We start from the raw sequence: 21,774 nt of genomic DNA, 5'->3' as shown, positions 1-21,774 counted from the left end.
TCGTCCGACATGTTCGAGAATATTCCAGTGGCTGCAGAGAGAGAGCGGAAAGGATGACGTCAGGTGCCTAAGCGTCACCTCACCCTTTCCCGTTTACAGCCGCCTAGCCAACTAAGTCCATCACTTACTTGATTTCCCGTGTGAGACTCAACGCAAGTTACAGGACAGCCACAATCATACGCATTAGCAAGAAAATGAAATAATTTTATATTCGATTAAATTTTTTCGATAGTAACATCCTCCCCTGACAGGAGGTGGGTTCCGCCTATATCCAACTGTAGCCAATGGGCGCCGTTCTTATAAAGCCTTAGGTGAAAGGGGCACGTGATCCAGTTTTAGCCAATTATATGGCAGCTTGCATGTTTTACTGGGATTTTCTCGTAGAGACGACGGGCAGAGGGAGGAATGTTTTCACACCAGCTGCAAGCTGGAGAGGTACGCTGAACGCATCTAGAGTTAATTTTCATATTTAATATTTAAAAAATTCTAAACTCTTTAACGTAATTATATCTAGTATATCAACCGAGCAAACCGAATGAACAAACAGAACTCGAAAGACACCTTTAAGGTAGGCTAAATGAGTGGTTTCCTCATGTCCGTGATCAGAGAAAAATATTTAAGCTGTAGCCACTATGGAAAATATGATTATTTTTGTGTAGCTGCGTGGTTTCAGCACTTAGTACGTGTGTGTGTGTGTTTCGAGTCTGTTACTGAGTGTTGCAGACCGGTTTTGTGGTGATATTGTGTTTACGGTACCAGCAAATGAAGACAATAATATTGTCCTTATGGTAGCTGACGTTAGGAGCGTTTGCTGCGTGTGAGCTGTGACAGCCTGGCTCAGCCTGGACTGGAGCGATGCGATCGGCGGACTGTGCTAACAGGCTGGCCAGTTAGCCTGGATAACTGCGGGCAATGGGTGACTCTTCGGCTTCATTGTCTGGGTGTGCTTGTACAGATATCGCGGTCAGCACATGATAAAAACAAGGATCTTGGCCACATGTTGTGTGCCAAAAAAGACTTAATCCCTGCTCAGCAGACGTTTGACACAATGGCAACCTTAGAGTAACGTTCATTTAATTACAAAATATATAGCTAACGGATCACACCTTATTTGTGTAGTTAATTAAAAATGAATGCTGTTCAGACGGCTAGAAAAATAAGTGCTTACCAGTAAGACTTTAAATGTTCTTGCGACATCTCAGTGCAGCGTTATTTCACATTTTACTCTGAACATTTTGGGGGGGTGTGTAGCCATGTATCTGAACTGAGCGACCATCCTCCGCTGGAGAATCCTTTTGTTTAGTGGACGTATGGCGCATACATACAGCTGAGTGCTCCCTCAGAAATACATTCAAAACAAGCCGTAATGTTTACTGAGATTGTTTATACTTTGCCATTTCCTAATCGATGCTGCGGTTTGCATCAGTAACAAAGTAAATCAGTGGTTCCTAACCACTGTATTCGTTACTACAACCACGTTATTTATTTTTATAATAGAAACATGTAGCAACTGTGTGCACAAAGCGCTGCAATTGTTTATCGCCTGAACGCGAATATTTTGTTATTTTTAATTTCTGTATTTGTAGTTCTCTAAAGCTAAATGCTAAAAAAATTCTGTATTGAGGGAAACGGTAATTGAGGACTCAATTTATATACCGTCCTTTAATATTTCGTACAGTTATTGACGAACCTTGCACATTGTCTCGTTGTGAGGTTTGTTTTTTAATACTTGACCTCTTAACATGTTTTATTCTATGCAAATCTGTCTTTATCTTCGTCCTGTAAATACAAATGAGATTGATTCTTCTCGTCATGTCCCTTGAATACAAAATAATATGCTGGATCAAATAGAGTAATCCCAGTCACAGACTAGACAGAGTATATATCACATAATCTCTATTAAAAATCATGCAACACAAATAATATTTTCGAGGTCTATAGCGTCTCCACACCATTTTGACATCTGTAGAATATTATCCTTTAACCTTTCGAAGACCAACAAATTGACAGTTGTATCCTGTTTGTTTTTTATGTGTAGGGATGAGTGGAATTACACAATTTTGTTCATTTTAAGCATTTGGTTAACATTTCACGCAGGTCGAGGGTTATTTGAAATATGCAGCAGTCTGTGATATGCCCAGGTTTCCATTTATTTTTATTTTATGAGGGTCTTCTGCTTGATTTCCAAAGATATTACAGGAATGAGGGGCTACTAGTGATGATGGTCGAACAGCAACAGCTGCCCCCTGGAGTAACCCCTCCCCCCAGAAACAAACATATATGTTTCAGGCTAAATTACACTAAGCCTGCGAGCTGGGTATTATTGTGACGTACCTTAGTTTTACTGGCTGTGATATATGTCCATGATTCAAAACAATATAGCCTAATAGTACTAAGAAGTCATAGCTTGAATGCCTTGATGTTGAAATGTTAGCATGATTGTTAGCATGATTATTATTTAAACTTTATCACTTGAAATTGCATGTGTGTGTTTGTGTCTGTCTGTCTTAGCCTATACATAGACAAATGAGCAATATTGAATGTTGACCCCACTGGGGAACTGTATTGAAGCCTGTATAATTTAAAGCATAATAGCAGTATGGCTGATTTTTGTCCAGATGTAGGCATATTGTAATGTATAGTCTGTCACAAATCATTTACCAGGTGACCTGGATCTCTTTGCCCTATATTGTGTGCATTTATCGTAAGCATGTAGACACTGTAACTCCAATATTTAAATGGATTATAGCAGCTAACATGAATAGTCTGCCTTTGCCTTTCTTTGTTTATATGCCAGTGAATATTTAGTATATCAGGTGTTGGATTATATTCGAGCAATGGGTTGTTAAATTTGAGTATATAAGCTTCTTTTTACATTTTTAAATCTGCAACTTGGCTTCACCTCATTTTCACCAAAATACCATTGCAATGTGTAGGAGAACACAGACACAAACTGATGTGTAATGTTCTACAAGGAAATAAGTGAAAGATAGAAAGGCCATATTTGGGCTCACCAGTGCAAATGCTTCCAAAACAAGGAACTAACGCATGCTGGTGAGGGCGACCTCTGCAACAGAATGTAGAAATCAACTGCACATTTAATTCCCTGGTCAAACGAGAGGAAGAAGGATCAGAGAAGCACTGTGGTTTCAGTTGGCATTCTGCTGCGGCAGATTCACCTTCCGTTTTCATTTAGAAGTGGTTGGTTTCAAACGTTAAGTTGTTTTTCTTCTTAAAATTCTAATAAAAAACAGCGTTTTGTCTGGTCATAATTGTGGTTGATGGTGTCTGGATATAAGTGAACTCAAACAAGCAATAACAAGCAGGCCTAACCTGGGGTCTAATAGTCACATTATAAGGACTTTAAAAAAGATTAAAATTCAGGCAGTTGATTTCATGTTGTGATTTAACTATATTTAAGGTTTTTAATGTATGATCATATTGCATTTGACTGAAGTTCCGAGACTATATATTATTTTGTATCCAAATTTAGGTTCTGGGGTTTAAAAATGTGGTATTTATCTCAAGTGTATTGTGTCTATATTTCAAGTGAGATGGACAGATCTGGGCTCCTCATTGCTCCTCTTCCATATCATGATTTATGTCTTTGGTGACATTCGCATCCTTCTGTCCAGAACTGGATTTGTGCTGCAATTTTGGAGTAAATTTAGCTGGAGTAACGGATGTAGTGGTTTGGGTTTTATAGTGCCTTATGTAAGCAGCTGAGATGCAACTTGAATTTTGGATGCCAGATTTCAAGAGATGTCTGTGATTGCCTGTATTAGCTACTTCGCTAATATGTACTTTTATGTACAGACATTAAAAGGAAACATATTTAAACAGAGCATTTTCTCTAGCCCCTGGGAGAGGGTGCACTCTTCAGACACAGTGGTGGCCAGGCTCATAACCTTGCTGTACTATGAGCCTGTCCAGGCTGACCAAAACCTGACTGTATTATGAGCCTTTCTAGGCTGCTCATAACCTTTCTGTACTATGAGTCTGACCAGGCTACATATAGGCTAACCTTACTCTACTATGAGACTGACCAAGCTGCTCATAGCCTTATTGTACTGTGAGCCTGACCAGGCTGCTCATAACCTTACTGTACTATGAGTCCTACCAGGCTGCTCATTACCTTACTGTACTATGAGCCTAACTAGGCTGCTCGTAACCTTACTGTTTGTACTATGAGCCTGACTGGGCTCATATGAGCCTAAACTGTGCTCATAACCTTACAGTAATCCATTGCACAAATTGCAACTTCTGTTACAGACAGAGTTTCTGAGGTCCAAGCTAATGAGCTGGTGAGTTTTTCCCCACATCAGAGAGCTGGCGCTGACCAGATCAGAGGGCCTTATCTCAGTGAGGGCAGCTGTTCGCTATGAGGGCACCTAAGGAGTACCTGGGGGCACTTAAACAGCAGTGACTGGCTAACCCCTGATCAACCCCAGCCTCTCTACACTGGCGGGGCATTGCCATTTATGTCCCACCAGCGTGTACTCCTGGTCATATTAGGCCAACTGTAATGAGCTGAAGACCGGACTCTGACTAGCGATGGCTAGACTGTGTAGCTTCCCCCCAGCACTCAAAGTATGTGGCGTTAGCGACGTAGCCCTCTGAAAGCTCTTACTAACGTATTCTCTCAGCGAAATATCCTGGAATGATGTAGGTCTTAACAATGCAAGTTCATATTGAGTTTACAAAATTCAGCTAAGGATTGGTAGTGTAGGTTAATTGTTAATGTAGGCGGATGATGATAATAGTAAATAGCATAAAATATGCTTTATCATACTACACAGTATGAACTGAGATGTGCCCTGAAGCAAACACTGGAATTCTAGGTCTGCCTCACAGTTCTTTGGCTGTTGTATAGAACATTTAATTTATTCAGATAATAATTTAGCCCTATCATTCTTACTAATAATATTTCCCTACTTAGCCTATGTATTTATGAGAAACTATTTGGACAATCCACAGAAATGTGTTGCCATATTTATTTGTTTTTAAAACAACTTGTTTTTAGCCTATCCCTTCTTCCAATCCAGACATGGTACATTTGTCCCAGTTCCTTTTTTTCTGAATGCCACTTGAGGTTAGCACTTCACCGGTGTTGTGTGAGATCAGAAAGAGGTGCACAGCAGTGTGGTACTGGGGTACATGGACACCATCAACAAGAAATAGACCTTTCAGACCTTTCAAACCACAGCACTAAGTATCGTCTCGGTTAAGCTCAGGTTTGTTGGCGAGGAGATGCACTGAACACTGATTTTGAGGTTAGTTGGGTCAAAATAGGAAATATATTTTTGGCATGTTTATTATTTGCCCTAACATATTTTATTTGGCATATGTCTGAATATAAATATGTTGAACGCAAAGCATGATTGTTTGTGATTCTTCATTTTTATGCCTGCAGAAGCCTAATTGATTGTATTATTAGAGCAGCCTGGAACACAAAGCTCTGCATGCAATTGGATTTTAGCTGACAAACCAGCGTACACTAAGGATAAGTGGCTATATCTAATTCAGCAGGGAAGCTCTGATGTAGGCACATCGGAGAAGTTGCCAGGGGAACTTTTCCTTGTATTAGCCTAATATTAACAGAGATATGTTGAATTAGTAATGCACAAGAGACTGTTGTGTTGGCACAGATTTTGGTCTGGTACAGCATGCAGCGGGTTGTGCTGCTTGCAGAAATGTCTGGTATTTGAAGGCATGTGAGTGTGTCTTCAATCTGTGGTTACTGAACACATGAGCTGGCCCTGGTCTTATTTTTCTGAGAAACTGATTGTGCCCTGAGCCACAATAATTCTGTGATTACTTTTGTATTGTAACTGAGTGGGTGTGGTCAGGCTCCTGAAATCAGAATGGGCAGTCATGGAATTACTACGTGTGAAACATTTCTGTTGACACTTGCTTAAATGCACAAAGTTGGCCCCAAAGTACTGCCATGAAATGAGACCGAATCAACGGTACACGTCATTGCATACCTTTCCTAATTTAGGCCCTACACTAAATTTTCCCCATCCTGTGTCCTGATTAAGATTATATTCTTTACAATCTTACTGCAGCCTGTGCTCTCATTAAGATTAGGCTATACACCTTTCCTCCCATTCCAGCCTGTGTCTAGATGAGCATTGTACCCTGTTCCTCCCAACCTGTGTCCTGATTAAGAGATAATACACTGGTCCTCTTACCTTCTCATTAATGCAGTTTCTTGCTTGCATTCCAGTGTTTTTGCCCCCCTCTTGAACCTACTACACTCAATAGCTGTGAATCAATACTGTTCTGACACGGCTACATCATGTGTGCTGTCTCTCTGTCGATTTTAAAAGCATTAGCAAAAAATTGATTTAGCATTTAGAGGCCTCGGGGGAAGACCCCCCCCCCCCCTCCCTCTTTTGGTTAAAATCATGGCACTTTATTTGAGTGAGTAATTGTGTGATTGTACACTTTACAGCCCCTGCACTGGGCTGTCAGGCTTGTTGCTCAGGTTCTGGTGTATCTGGGTGCTATCAGAAGGAACGCTAATTAAAATCTAGCGTGATGGGCCACTGGGCTGCAGAGTCTCAGGGGTTGCAGGCAGGATTTTTCTGTTGAAATGTAATGACCTCTTGTGTACACTGTAAGGCACTTGTTCCACTTGCCAGGGTTAGCTTATAGCGCTGCATATTACAAGCTTAAAATGTGCGCTGAAATTTAGACAGGATGTCTGTGCAGTGAATTACAGTAATTTGGAAAATGAGTGACCGAAAGGGGGGGGAAAGCAAGCACAAGACTGTAGCTAAAACGTGATGGTCAGTACACCAGGAACATTGGCAATTTATGGGCAATGTGCAAGTTCTTCTTTGGAGATGCGAGATTGCACCCCGTGGAAGCTCTAAGACCACATGAGATGTCAGACTATGCAAGCTCTATGGCCATACAAGATCTCAGGCCCTACAGTCTCTATGGCCATGCTGTTTCTAAGGCCATGTGGTCTCCAAGGCCATGCAAGCTTTATGCTCATGTGGTTTCTATGGCCATGCTATTTCTAAGGCCATGTGGTCTCCAAGGCCATGCAAGCTCTATGCCCATGTGGTCTCTATGGCCATGCTATTTCTAAGGCCATGTGGTCTCCAAGGCCATGCAAGCTCTATGGCCATGCAAGCTGAAAGGTCATGCAAGCTCCAAGGCTATGCGGTGTCTATGGACGTAGCATGGGGAGTGTTTGGCTAATATTCAGAGGCAGCGAGCACAGTGAGTCACACACTTTAGACCATTGCTGGCCTTTGTGCCTGAGACATTTCCCATGAGATGTCTCTGTTGAATGTTGTTCTACCCAGTAAACTTGTTTTCTTCTTCTCTCGGCTATTTTTTCTTGTTGATTTTCAGGGAACTTTTTTTATTTTTTATTTCTGAGGGGGAAATTACTCTTTGTGTTTTCAGTGTTCATGTTAACTATTGGCTAGTAGTGTAACCAGGTGTGAATTGCGTGCATGCGTGCATTTGTTTGTGTATGTGTAGCCTATATCTTTATAATCTTCATTAATCTATGCTTGAGGCATCCTGGGTGGAAATAATACCTAGTTCCAAGCACAAAGTAGAATAGCCCTGAAGTACAGTTTAACATTTCCAGAAACATTCTCTATTCTGTTAATTATTCAAAATAATTACAATGACTTCCAAGCCGTAGTTACTGGGGAATGGTAATTGTAAGGTAAATTACAGGTGAGGTTTCCTGAAGGCCTAATGTTCCTCAGTAGAAAAGGAGAGAAGTGATAGTTCTCTGCCGGTGTTGGTGGTGTTTGTATATGTTGTTGCAGTGTATGCAGTCTACAGGCAAAACTAAACTCAGTGGATTTCCTCTTTTTGAGGTGGAAACTGAACAGAGCCAGTTACATGTCCGTGGAAAGCCCCTTAACTGCCAAAATTCAAATGGCTGCTGTTCACCCCTCAGTGTGGTTCTGTATGTTACTGTTCACCCCATAGAACTGTTCTGTGTGTTTCTGTTCACCAATTAATGTGGTTCTGTGTGTTACTGTCCTCCCCCCCAGAACTGTTCTCTTTGTTAATGTTCACCCCTCAGTGTGGTTCTGTGTGTTACTGCTCACCCCTCAGTGTGGTTCTGTGTGTTACTGTTCACCCTCCAGAGCTTGTGTTTGTGCTGTTCAGTCATGTTCTGTTGTGGTTTTTAACCCACATTCCACATTGAGAAGGTTGTACATTTTTGTGAATGTAAGTTGTAACATGAAGTTTGGACCTTGAGTGAATGTGTTGTCAACTCCAAAAATGCATCCAATTAGGCCTATTCCAAAGGCAGAGGAGTCTGATGTGGTCACTTTCAGCTCTAGTTACCTAGCAATCTGTCTCATATCATATCTCATGAATAGAAAAAAATGCAAAAATATGCTGCTGTTCTGTCTTGGTTTATGTACATAATTACTTCATTGAAATGCATCAAGAGAGCATGTTGAACTACAACACACACAAACCTTTTGTGCATGACTGGGTTTTCCCCAGATTGAGTGGCAATGCAAATTATGAGGCCTTACGTGTGAATGATGAAAACCTAAAAAGTGGGTGAACCAAAATTTCCCAGGTAATGAATTTCTGAGTGTTTAGGACACGTGCAGCTGTTTTCACTGGTGTCATGTAGAGCTGTGCTTAGGGAAAGCTTGGTGGGGGGTGGAGGATGCATGGTGGGCCAGGCCATTTTGGTGTTGTAGAATTGTTTATTTGGTGGAGCTGGGGTGTTATAAATATTAAAAGGTTATTTTGAATTCAGAAAACCCTTTGTTACACAGAGCAAAACAGTGTAAAAAAGACACATATTCAAGTAAGTATTAATATTATTATTATTTTTTTTTTTACATGGGAGGTATCTGGAGCTGGGATAGGGAAATTCAAGAATTAGGCTGTATTCTAAATGGCTTGTGATCCAAGTTGACCAATGCAAGTTCAATCACTGAGCAAAGTGATCAGCTACTTGCTTCAACATGGGAATATAATGAATTCTCCATTTCTTCAGCAAGTAGCTACCTTTGACGAGTAGGTTTTCAAAAGGAAATTCCATTTGAAATTTGCAAATGACTCCCAAGCTGATGCTTGTGGTTTGTAGCGTGGGAAATGGGCCTGGTCACTGGCTCACGTGGTGAGGATTGTATCAGAGGATTGCCTGTATTTCAGCAGGGTTCTCTGTGTGGGTGTAGGAACCATAATGCCACCATAGTACAGCTGATCATTTCAAAATGGGAGGAGGAGGGGAAAGATGTTTATTTTGGCAAGAATAGGCTATCTGAAATGAGAAATGTCGTGTTGCGTGTATTATAAATGTAATTTTAATAACTTGACCTATTAAAAAGCTTATTGGAAGAATATCTGCTTGTTCTTCATTGAATTAATCTGCACTGTAACTTCACGAAAAACTAACTTTTGTATAGTTCATTAAACCATGTTTCATAAATCATATTTATTTATATGGTTATGAGAGTTTTTCGGATGTTATCAGGAATTTCTGTGGTGTTGCTGCACATTTGGCAATTTGAAAAGCAAAACGGCCTAATATTTATGAAACTCTGGCTAACTGATGAGTTCTTATATAATTTTTGTAAGCCTGTGTCAACAAATAAACAACATATTTGTGTAAGTAGAGTATCCTTTTTGTAAACTCATAATACTGCTCATGTGGAAAACATTTTTATTATTATTATTATTATTATTATTATTATTATTATATTAAAATTCGTTTATTCTTATAATTTAAAGCTGCAATAGCCCCATTTCTCTTAGTGCCAGGAAGCCTTTCAGAGCTGATAGTATTGGCTAGAACAGGCCCGGGGCTGTAGGGCTTCGGTCTCAGGATTGTGCGGAGAAGGTCACCTGCTGATGGGGAATTCCAGCTGGGAATGAAGCGAGAGGCAGTCGAGTCAAAACGGTAACAGAGTTCCTCATTACGTTTCAGAGCTTGTGCAGCCAGCTCAGCCACTGAGCCTTTCAGAGACGTGGGAACTCCTCTGTCAGAGAAAGGTGGTCAGATGTCAGTTAGAAACTGAAATGTCGCTTCACGTGAACTGCATGTGTCGGAGAATGGTTTACAGCACAATAAAGGGCCATTCCCAGACATTGTTAATAGCGACTGGTAAACAATATGAACAATTTTCCGAAAGGTGGTATTGTTCCAAATGAAGATGACTTGCTTATATTGGCCAATTTGTTGTTATAGCACATTTATTTTGGTGCTTGGCCACCATACACTGCTCACTCCGTTATTTAATCACTCATTTTTTTCAATCATTGTCATAATATGCTTCATGAAGCATATCATTTTTATGGGAATCGCGTAGCAATGCTGAACTTTGTATTCATTTGTTGTGAGTATGCATACTGTGTCAGAGAATGTAGTTGAGGGTCGCCATGTGTCACTAACTGCCTTTAAGCATTATAAGACTGAAAAGTGACTTCTGCTGTGCTGACCTACATTAACGAGACATGAAATCCAGAGATAGGACAGGCATGTCCTGTATTCATAGACACATTACTTGCATTGCATAGCGTTTTGTCAGACAACATCTGCACTTCACCAGGCGGGTGTGACGTTCGTTGATAAACAGCGTTTTAAACGGCCATGAGATTGTGGTTTCAGAGGAGGCGTATTACTGGTCACTTGGTTTGACTGACAGATTTGTAATGCGTCAGGTTATAGCCTAACGTTTCTGTTGGCCAAGCGAAGATGTAATATAAAGGCGCAAGATACATTTGGCAAAAAAAATCACACAAGCTGGTGGTGAGATTACATCATGATTGGCTGTTGGAATGACAGGTTTCTAATAACAGAGGAAATGGGACGACGTGCTCACATTCTGTGTTGGACTGACCTGCCAGTTTTACATATTTTCAGTGGAGATGATACCAGACCACTGTGATTTTGCCATGACACTATCACAACCTACAGTGTTCCTGGCGGTTGTCAGGATTGCAGTGAGATTGTAGGGGAATCGTAGCATTGTTTTTATTTTATTTATCTTTTATTTGTCCAGGTGACTCCTATTGAGATAAAGATCTATTTCAAAGGAGCCCTGATAAAGAGGTAGCAACATACAGCATAACACGCTTTGTAAGAATGTTGTAGCATCACACAGCGTAACACGCTTTGTAGCGTATAGCAGCAGCACACAGCGTAACACGCTTTGTAGCGTGTCAACAGCACCCAGCATAACACACTTTGTAGCGTACAGCAGCAGCACAGAGCTTAACACGCTTTGTAGCAGGTAAGATGCACACAGCATAAGACGCTTTGTAAGAATGTTGTAGCATCACACAGCATAGCATGCTTTGCAACGTGTCGTTGCAGCACGCAGCATAACATGCTTTTTATGTTGTTGTTCAAGCAGTACCTGAGAACTGAGAACTATGTGGTCGTATAAGTCTTAATAGGCTACATAATATGTTTATATTATGTATTTATAAACTGTATGTGTGTATTTCTTGGCTGTGTAGGAGGGTGAATAAGCACTGAGATCAGGGCAGGGTTCAGAATGCTTTCATCTGACTGTCAGTTTCTCGATTCGCCGGCAGCCCGGAGAGAAATGTAGGCTAATTAAAATAATTACACCTTCTATCAGCCGCATTGTTCTATTGTAATGCAATCAGGCTGATTTTCCAGGACACAATTGATGAGCATGCTTGGAAAGCACTATCTAACAATATCAAAGGAGTCGGACAGTGAGATTCTTTCTAAATCCCAAATTAATTTGTGGAACTGTTTATTAGCTCGTTAAGATGCACATTATCATATTGGCCAGGTGACTGGGTGCAGACAGACTTGTTTTGCTGCCTTCCTGGCCAACTACTTTGATATCTTATTAACCCTTCCTAAATAAAGTGCAGAAATGCATAATATCCACATGACCAAAATTGATTTTGGTTTGTGAGATATTGTGGTTGTATGATTTTGAGGGTTTTCTGAGGGACTCCAGGTCTTTGTCTCTTTATGAGAAAGCATAAAGAATATTTTTTGAGATGCCATTCCCAAGCAACAATTTGTGTACATTCATTGTTATGCATGACTCTGCATTCATTCATATAATTGAGTAATAAGCAATGCTGATTTATTTATGAAGTTCCTGGCAGATATGATGGGGGAGGGTTTTCAATTTGGAAACTGAAAGTGCAAATTTACTGAGATAACCCAAGGTTTAATTGCATTTCAGCTTTTGCATGTTGCACCTTCAGGGTCAGTTGCATCTTAATCTTGATAAAGTTCACAGATAAGAACTCCTTAAGATGGGGGTCAGTCCTAATGGAATTTGTTTCATGTTTAAGAGTTTCATAGTAGTTTCATTTAGTCGAGGGATGCTTTCAGTGGGGTGTTGTGTCATTGTTTGGACTCATTATCATCTTTAAATCAGCCACTGATGCAGGTCAGACACGCCCCTGTTGTTAACTGTCCAGGTCGCTTTTCCCTGGAGTCAAATTGTGATGTGCACATTATTCTGCAGGATGTGCATGTTGTTCTGCAGGATGCACATGTTATTATGTAGGATGTGCATGTTATTCTGCTGCATGCATATTATTCTGCAGGATGTGCATGTTATTCTGCAGGATGCACGTTATTCTACGGTGTAGGCTATGTGTTATTCTGCAGGATGTGCGTATCATTCTGAATCATGCATGTTATTCTGCAGGATGTAGGCTACATGTTGTCCAGAAGCATGCATATTCCTCTGCAGGATGTGCATATTATTCTGCAGGATGTGCATGTTGTCCAGAAGCATGCATATTCCTCTGCAGGATGTGCATATTATTCTGCAGGATGTGCATGCTATTCTGAAGCATGCATGTTATTCTGCAGGATATGCATGTTAATCTGCAGGATTTGCATATTATTCTGCAGAATGTGCATGTTATTCTGCAGGGTGTACTGTACATGTTATTCTGTGATATATGCATGTTATTCTGCAGTCTTCTCTCTCGACAACTAATGGGGGGTGCTGTAGTGATTAGATAGGTCTAAAGATACAATTAGAGGTTCATATTGTAAAAGTAAAAATGAGGAAAGATGCAGCCAAAAATGTTTGGAAAAGAAAAATGAATCCATATATTAGCTTGCATTCAGTGACCACTATTTCTTCACAAACTCAGTCTAGCAAGTTATTTTGGTAAGTTATCACAACTTTCCAAAGAAAAGAAAAAAATCTTGCTTGTAATTGGTAGTCAAACTTAAGGACACATGTTGATTGAATTCCAACTTTATTCTGTGAAACTGTCCATGTGCCATACTGGAGAAGAAGGAAGCAGTGTTCTGATTTAGGAGTTTCATTCCAGCCTACTGTGGTTCAGTCAGGAGAGCGGTTTCTGGCCTCAGCTCTCAATCAGCTGCTCATGAACTTTGACTAGATGTGACACAACCGTTGATCGCACTCTCCTCTGGAGCTCCGAGTCTAAAGTTCATTTAGCGAGAGGTAAAAGTCAGAGTGTCCTTGAGCATTTTAATGTCCTCCGTGTCTTACGAAACGGGACCCAAGTTCTCTTTTAGCTATTCCTCTGAGCTCTACTAAGGTCAGAGTTCACTGGGCCTCCTGATGCATTAGATGCATGTTTGTTTTGGATGAATCTACATTTATCCTACCTGCCTGTCCATCCTGGAGTCTTACAGTGCAGTGGATGACCTTATAAATTGTCAGCTGGTTCTGTTCTAGTAGGTCCTGTATTTGAAAATGTTGTTTTTGTGTGGGATATGAACTATATATGAGTTCTAGTAGCCTACATATTCTGCACCTGTCATACAGGTAAGTATCTGTCCTGCTCACCATGGCTTACCACAATGTTGTGGAGGTTTTAGGTTTTAGTGGTTTTGTTGTTTGTCTTTTTAAATACATTCCACTATCCCTAAGTGGAATTTCAGAGCTTTATTTGTCATTATTTTGTTATTATTATTTATTGGTATTAAAAAAATAAATTAATTAAAAAAAAATGCTTGGGTGAAATAATTGTGCTATGACTATAGCCTGCTAATCCTGCAGGTCTGGGAGACATCGCAGACGTTAGGCGATCTGTTGTGAATGTGATGACGGCCTGGCCAGTCTGTGTACATAATGGCTGCCTCTCTCCCACCCTCCTCCTGGTTAGATCAGACTGCTTCTGCTACACGCCAGTGAAGCACAGAGAAGCAGAAGCATCAGGGAGCCTCGTCTCATGTCAGCATATCCCTAAATCCCCTTTGATCTGCTCCCTAAAATGATTAAAAGGTTGGCTGTTTGGGTGCACTCGGAAGGGGTTAAGGTGCTGGGGTGCCAATGCTGAACTGCCGATGTTTTGATATGTACATAATGTTTTTATTTCTTCTTAGTTTTCTACGATAATCGTATTTGGAATGCAATGCATGACACAATTTTTCCTCTGCGGTAAGACCTGGGGTCTGAGTATTCGGTGTTCAGCAGACAGGCTCTCCCTCTGCAGTAAGACCAGAGTGTCTGGTGTTCAGTTCTATGCGGCGGCTGTGCTTGTTAGCTGTTAGATTAGTTACTGTGCTGCGCTGTGCATGGAGCAGTATTGGCAGCGCCTTACTGCAACGCATTACTGCAGCACATTACTGTAGGGCATTACTGCAGCACATTACTGTAGGGCATTACTGCAACGCATTACTGCAGCACATTACTGTAGGGCATTACTGCAGCACATTACTGTAGGGCATTACTGCAAGGCATTACTGCAGCACATTACTGTAGGGCATTACTGCAGAGGCATTACTGCAGCACATTACTGCAGTGCATTACTGTAGGGCATTACTGCAACGCATTACTGCAGCACATTACTGTAGGGCATTACTGCAAGGCATTACTGCAGCACATTACTGCAGTGCATTACTGTAGGGCATTACTGCAGCACATTACTGCAGCACATTATTGTAACGCATTACTGTAGGGCATTACTGCAGCACATTACTGCAGCAAATTATTGTAACGCATTACTGCAGCATATTACTGCAGCGCATTCCTGCAGCACATTACTGTAGGGCATTACTGCAAGGCATTACTGCAGCTCATTACTGCAGCGCATTACTGTAGGGCATTACTGCAGCGCATTACTGTAGGGCATTACTGCAGCACATTACTATAGGGCATTACTGCAGCGCATTACTGCAGCACATTACTGTAGGGCATTACTGCAAGGCATTACTGTAGGGAATTACTGCAGCACATTACTATAGGGCATTACTGCAGCGCATTACTGTAGGGCATTACTGCGGCACATTACTATAGGGCATTACTGCAGCGCATTACTGTAGCGCATTACTGCAGCACATTACTGTGGCGTCTCTCTCGGCCTTTCAGTCTTGCAGCAGATGGTGCATCTTATCTGAGGCCTTAAAACATGGACGGCCGCCTCCCACATTTTTACAACCTCCCCCCCAATGTGCGAGCAAGTAGAATCAAAACAGGAGGTAATAAGCACTGTAGGCTTTCTGTATGGAGGGGTGTGTCCCCTGGTGCTGGAGCTCTAGCTCAGAGGGGTGTGTCCCCTGGTGCTGGAGCTCTAGCTCAGAGGGATGAAGGAAGATAAAATGGACACAGCTTTCTGTTTGGTTTCAGTTTCATTCTGTGTAGCTGTTATTTTTTCCTTTATTTATTTAATATGTTGGCCATTGATTTCTGGTATATCAGATTTGTACCAGCTTAGATAGTAGCAAAACCACTGGGATTTTATTTGTATTTCAGCAGCAATCTAGCCAGTTTAGTAGCGATTAGTGCCATGCATTTTAATTAATTTCACATTCCAATATTACGTCTCCCAAGGCAAAACGTGCACAAGATCAATCCCAATCAAGTCTCCTTTGTCTCTACAGTCTGAATCTCTCCTTCTTCCTGTGTAAATAATGATGACTCATTCCACAGAGACTTGCTGTCTCTCACTATTAGGATGCAATGAAAAATATTTCTGCATTCTTTGCAGCTTTTTAATCTCTCCTTTGGGAATATTTATGAGAAAAAAAATACTGTTATTGATCTTCTTTCATTTCTTTATTAATGGACATTCACATACTGATCCAAGCTGCCGATCTGTAATATTGTGGTTCAGCTTTCAAATGTAATGTTCCGTCCCTTCCTGGGGCTAAAGGTAGTGATGGGGAGGGCGTAGCTTCTGGAATGATATTGGTAGAACTACTATAAACCAATAACTCTGCTGAAATCCTGATTTGTTCAAACTAGTGTTGTTTGCCCATGAATTCCACTCAGTTTTTGGTTTGTGAAACTGCTGTGTGTTGTGCAGTTTTGACTTGTGTTACAGATTTCTTTTTTTTTTTTTGCAAAATTGCAAAATGGCAGTAAAAGTCTTGCTTTTTTGGCAGTTATTCTCAGTGCTGCATTGTTTTGGGATGATGTTCTTATTTGTTTTATGTGGTAGGGAGAGTGCAGAGGAGCTCTCGTGTCCCTCAGACCCCTCTTTATTGAGCAGTGCAGACGGCCTTCTGAGGTCCTGTATGTACATCACCCGTCAATCGCAGGAGTCCCTTTTGCACCGTGAGGCAGGAGAATCCCTGCATATCGGATCTCTCCCTCTCTGGACCTGTGCTGTGCCTATTGCTGTGTCAGTGACTAGCATAATGCTGTAGCACCTCCCTGGAGGGGCACAGCCCTGTGTCAGTGGCTAGCATAATGCTGTAGCACCTCCCTGGAGGGGCACAGCCCTGTGTCAGTGGCTAGCATAATGCTGTAGCACCTCCCTGGAGGGGCACAGCCCTGTGTCAGTGGCTAGCATAATGCTGTAGCACCTCCCTGGAGGGGCACAGCCCTGTGTCAGTGGCTAGCATAATGCTGTAGCAGGTCTCCAGAAAAGCAGTCTTTCGTTTGTCTTACCAAATTTTCTTTTAGCACCACATGCTGTCTGACATACATTTAGGAAGAAGACATTGTAATTTTGTTTTTTCTGTGGGCTGAAACGGTTCCGTAATGAAGATTCGAAAGTGAAAGCTTCGCTCCAGGCTGTAAGCCCTGTGTGCGAGGTGGGGGGCGGAGCCCGGCGGTTACACAACCGTGCCTGCGCGCAGTCCTCGATGAGACGCAGAGCGCGGGGCAGAGCGCTGTTTTTCTCCGGCAGGCCTCTTCCCTGCGAGCGTGCGTCCGCTGCAGCCCGCGCTGCCGCTCACATCACGCGGTCCGGAAGGACAGAGAGTTCACGCTCTGCGCCCAGAACCCAGAGCACTGCAGAGGGGAAGCATAATAAAAGCGCGCTCACAGCAGATGTCACCTTTCACCTCCTCCACCTTTTTTTTTTTTTTTTTCTTAGGCCACGCTGTGATCATACACAAAACATTGGTCTGAATCTGGTTTCTGAATTTGGTTTCTGAGTGTGGTTTTGCCTCAGGGTGCTTGAGGAAGAAGGAAATGTGCTCGTGAAAACCAGGATGGTGTCCTCCTCCGCTGAAAGAGAAATTAGGGCGTGCACTTTTGAGTAAGAGTAGCTGTCGTGTAGTTTGAAATAGATATTAGATTTTTTGCATTTCTGTGGTTATTTTATTCCCACAAGTGCTTTTTTCCCCAAGTGCTGCCATCCAAGACGGCCAACATGCAGCCAAGTCAAGTTGACTGGAAATTAGGTTAGAACTATGTTAGTCACATTACTTTTTTGACCATAAATAACATTTTTTTCATGTTATAAAAAACTCCTTTCTATTTGCCAGTATTTGATTTTTCACATCTCCTCTCTCTCCTAGTTTTTTCATCGTTTGTTTATCTTTTTGCTAAGTGCTATTTTTCAAGGGCTTCCAAGTTTCTTTGACGCTGTTGGCACCCTCTATCCCAGTCAAACTCTGATAGGAAATAATGCATTTTGCGCCTTTAGGAATTTAGGAATTGACTTGAATAAAGATTTTCCCCGTATTGACCCTGCAAGGCTGCTTCCCTGTTAAACAAAGTATGCGGTAGTTTGCATATCTGAGTATTGTCTCAGAGAAATATGGAGTGTATTGATTTGCTCACCGGAATCTCACAGAAAGCTAAACCAGATTTACTCATTTTTTTGCGCATATTTTTAGACACAGATATGACTCATTTTGCCCCGGAAACATGTGTCTTATGTGTTAAAGTGGCGCACAGGGCTGGAAGCGCAGCATGTGTGTCATCTACATCATGGCAAGGTGTGCTTCTCTCCTTAATGCGTTTAAGGGAAGATCACGCAAATAACGGGGGGAGATACTATAAGTGTGGCTGATTATGCGTTCCATTGTGGGGTATGAAATTTCTCTGCCTCTAATGAGCAGATGTAAATAAAGGCGCAAGCAAGACACAGACACAGGTATAGTCCTCAGGAAGAGCACTGGCATCAACACTGCCGACAGGAGCCCTCAAACATTTGATTGCAACACCTGACTGCTGGCTGCGTTATAGGTACCATCCAGAACTGCTGAAAAATCACGGAAAGCACTAAAAACGGGGAAATTCACGGCACTGCCAAATTAAGGTTAAAAATAATGGAATCTGTGACGCCTGCGCCTTCTGTGACAAGCATCCATCCATAGCAATAATTACTCACCTGGGAAAAATAAAAGATGACCTAGAACCTCCCATACAACTTTCCCATTCTATCCTGTCGAGCTCCTTGCAACATTACACTATCCTGCATCTGGATTAATTCAATGGGCAATTGCCTCCACTGCTGGAATATCACAGTATGCATTTTGTCTTGTGCTGTCCATAGTGCTGGATTCACTCTTACGTGGCACCTGAAGATTTCCAGTAATTTCCCCACATCCTCCAATGAAGATACACAGTACAACTCTTACAGACTTTATACATTACATTACAGGCATTTGGCAGACGCTCTTATCCAGAGCGATGTACAACAAAGTGTATAACCATAACCAGGAATAAGTATGTTGAAAACCCTAGAGAGAAGTACCGGTCCAAGTGCAGGGAACAACCGCATAGTTCAACTTGGACCCTGAAGGTTGAACTGATTAACACTAACACAAACGAGAACAGCAACAACGCAGTCTATGCAAAAATACAAGCAGTAGTTAAGACAGGTGCATTAACTAAGTCACCTACGAAACAGCTACCTAGCTACAACCCTAAGCTTACAGTTATTTAAGAGATTACAGGGAGGTAGGGAGGGATGGGGAGAGGTGCAGCCTGAAGAGGTGAGTCTTCAGTCGTCGCTTGAAATGGGTCAGTGTCTCAGCTGTTCTGACCTCCACGGGGAGGTCATTCCACCATTGTGGGGCCAGAACAGACAGGAGACGTGTTCGGGAAGCGCAGGTGCGAAGAGGGGGAGGTGCCAGGCGTCCTGAGGTAGCAGAATGGAGGGGTCTGGCTGGCATGTAGGGTTTGAATATCTTGTGGAGGTATGCTGGGGCTGATCCCTTGACTGCCTGGTATGCTAGGACCAATGTTTTAAATTTGATGCGAGCTATAACAGGCAGCCAGTGGAGGGTAGTGAGCAGGGGAGTGACGTGGGAGTGTCTGGGGAGTGAGTCCACTATGGCCAGAGTGGATTCATATAAACTCTGTAAGAGTTGAATTAACAACGGACATTTTGCTGTGTATTCATTACACTAAACTGGGTTTTTTTGTTGTTGTTGAACAGCACCTTTTAATCTCTGCTTCATACGCACAATGCAAATAGTAGGCAGTACCATTCCCTGATCACATAATTAGATGTAGCCTTCGTAAATAAGACGTTAATTTCAGACAGACTGAAAATAACACACCAATGTACCCTCGTCAGCCCGCAATTTGTGCTGCGAGTTTTATGTACGTGAATCTGGTCCGTATTCCTTTGAAATGTTGGTAGAAGTTTTTTCAGCTTGGTAATTTAGGATATAAATACATTTTGAAATTAGGCTACTGAATAGTAGTTCTTTCTTACATGTTCTGAATCTTGTTCTAATATTTTGTAAAACCATCTGTTTTCTCATCAGTTCCATCACCTGAGATATTTATTTTGTGCAAGAACTGCATTTATTTTGCTTGCCCGTGCCAGTTGGCACCAGTGCCTGCATATTCGGGAATATACTGCCGCACAGTTCATTAGCGCGTGGGATGCTGCCGAGGATGAGCAGCCCGGGTCCTGTCCTGTGGTGAAGGTCCTCTGCTGGCCAGGTCTGGCGGGTGTCTGTGCTTTATTAGACGGGAGGAAGTAGTGCTGACAGTGCAGCAGCGCAAACCTGCGGCGTGAGACAGGCTCTGTGTGAATGCGCTGAGCCAGGCTAATAACTGAATGAGACATATTTGTCTGTGTCTCCTGGGTGTTCGGAACAGAGGCGGGGTGCTGCTAAGCATGAAGAAGCACGCGTTTTTTTGGTTTTGCGCTTCAGCATATGGAGTCTGATGTCAATGCCCTCTTGACTTGGAGGGCGTCAAATGTTTCCTAAGTGGCAGCTTCTGCCAAAATGATGAAGAAATTTGTTTAAAAACTTGTGTTTAAAAAATGCATGCGGTACAGAGCTTATAATTTCCTCAAAATATTGTAAATAATAACAAGATCAATTAGCCTTGTCTCTTTTTTTGTCTGTGTTACAACATAGTCCTATTATTGCAATGATTAAACTGACCGATCTTCTTCTAAACCAAGAAATGCCTTTAAATGATACAAAACTTATTATAGCCCAGTTTAGCCCTCAATGATTTACAGAAAGAAGCCTTTTGGTCCACACCTCCTGAAGTTGAGCTAAATTCAGTTTCACATCTGAGGTGACGGTTTCAGTTACTAAATCACATCGAGATCAGGAATGACAGCCAGAGCCCTGCAGAGCTCAGAGTCGATGGTGGCCACTGCTGTACAAAATGATGGAATTAATGCAAGTCCACGACCGTTGGTGCTGCCCAACCCTGGGGAGGGTAACATTGTGAATGCTTCAGATACAGACAGGGGGCAGTTGGTTCTTGCCCTGCTATCAGCTCTGTGTCCGTGTGTAAGACAGGCTCACAGGCAGCTCAGGCCAGAGAGCAGCTTCACTCCGCTCCACCATTAAACCCCACAACACAATTAAACGGGAGCGGTTATCAGGGGCATCCAGACAATGAGCGGCAGACGTGCCTGTTAAAACGCTGAACGGAATCCCCCCTCCCTCACACACACAGACACACACACACTCTCTCTCAAACACACACATACACTCTCTCACACACACGCACACCCTCTGTCTCTCAAAAGCATGCACTCTCTCACACACATGCTCTCTCACGAACACACACTCTCTCTCACACACATACGCTCTCTCACACATGCACACACACCTTCTGTCTCTCTCATACACACACACACGCACACTCTTTTATATACACGCACACATGCATGCACACATACACACACACACTTGCGCGCACAATCACACACACATACACGCTCACACACTGTTTTCCTACAATTATCCTTCTGCCATTGTAGTAAGGGCGGTGACCTTGGGCTAGCATTTGTCTTAAGCACAAACTGCTGCCATGCAAGGGTCTCCATCATAATCAGATTTATTTTTCATAATCAGTAGTAAAGGCTTCATTCTTCTCTTCAACGGCTGGGCTATCCTTGGTCATTAACCCACTTTCTGGAGCAGCTGTAGGCGTCTTAAAGCGTTAGAGGTGCATTCTGCAGGCTTTAAGGACAGTGCAGCTGTTTGCTGTAATTTCAGTTGGATCTTATGATTGTTTGAAGACAAAAGCATTGTGTTGGTGTAATGTTCACTGCCTGAAGCCACGGGACAGGAGAGTTTTCTTTTTTGGTGCCCTAATGACAATAATACACATGTTACAGAAACAGGAGCCTACATGACCTTACCTGCAGCGTGTCATTCATTCACAC

The 21,774-nt window shown here is 42.2% G+C and overlaps 1 protein-coding gene across 3 annotated transcripts in view; it reads left to right on the top strand.

The window, feature by feature from the left end:
* Window positions 1-274: 274 nt before the first annotated feature.
* The window catches only part of ankrd12 (ankyrin repeat domain 12), a 46,886-nt gene continuing 25,386 nt past the window's right edge, over window positions 275-21,774 (top strand). For 2 of the 3 annotated variants that reach the window (XM_064346756.1, XM_064346754.1), the window contains exon 1: window positions 378-568. The gene's annotated coding sequence lies outside the window, so the exon portion shown is untranslated. Of the gene's footprint in view, window positions 569-21,774 lie in introns of all 3 variants that reach the window. The other variant, XM_064346755.1, reaches the window with a different exon arrangement.

The sequence above is a fragment of the Anguilla rostrata genome, chromosome 8 (genome assembly GCF_018555375.3).
Source record: "Anguilla rostrata isolate EN2019 chromosome 8, ASM1855537v3, whole genome shotgun sequence".
In the NCBI taxonomy this organism is placed as follows: Eukaryota; Metazoa; Chordata; class Actinopteri; order Anguilliformes; family Anguillidae; genus Anguilla; species Anguilla rostrata.
Note: the sequence above shows the minus strand (reverse complement) of the source record. Positions and strands in the feature narration are given on the sequence as shown.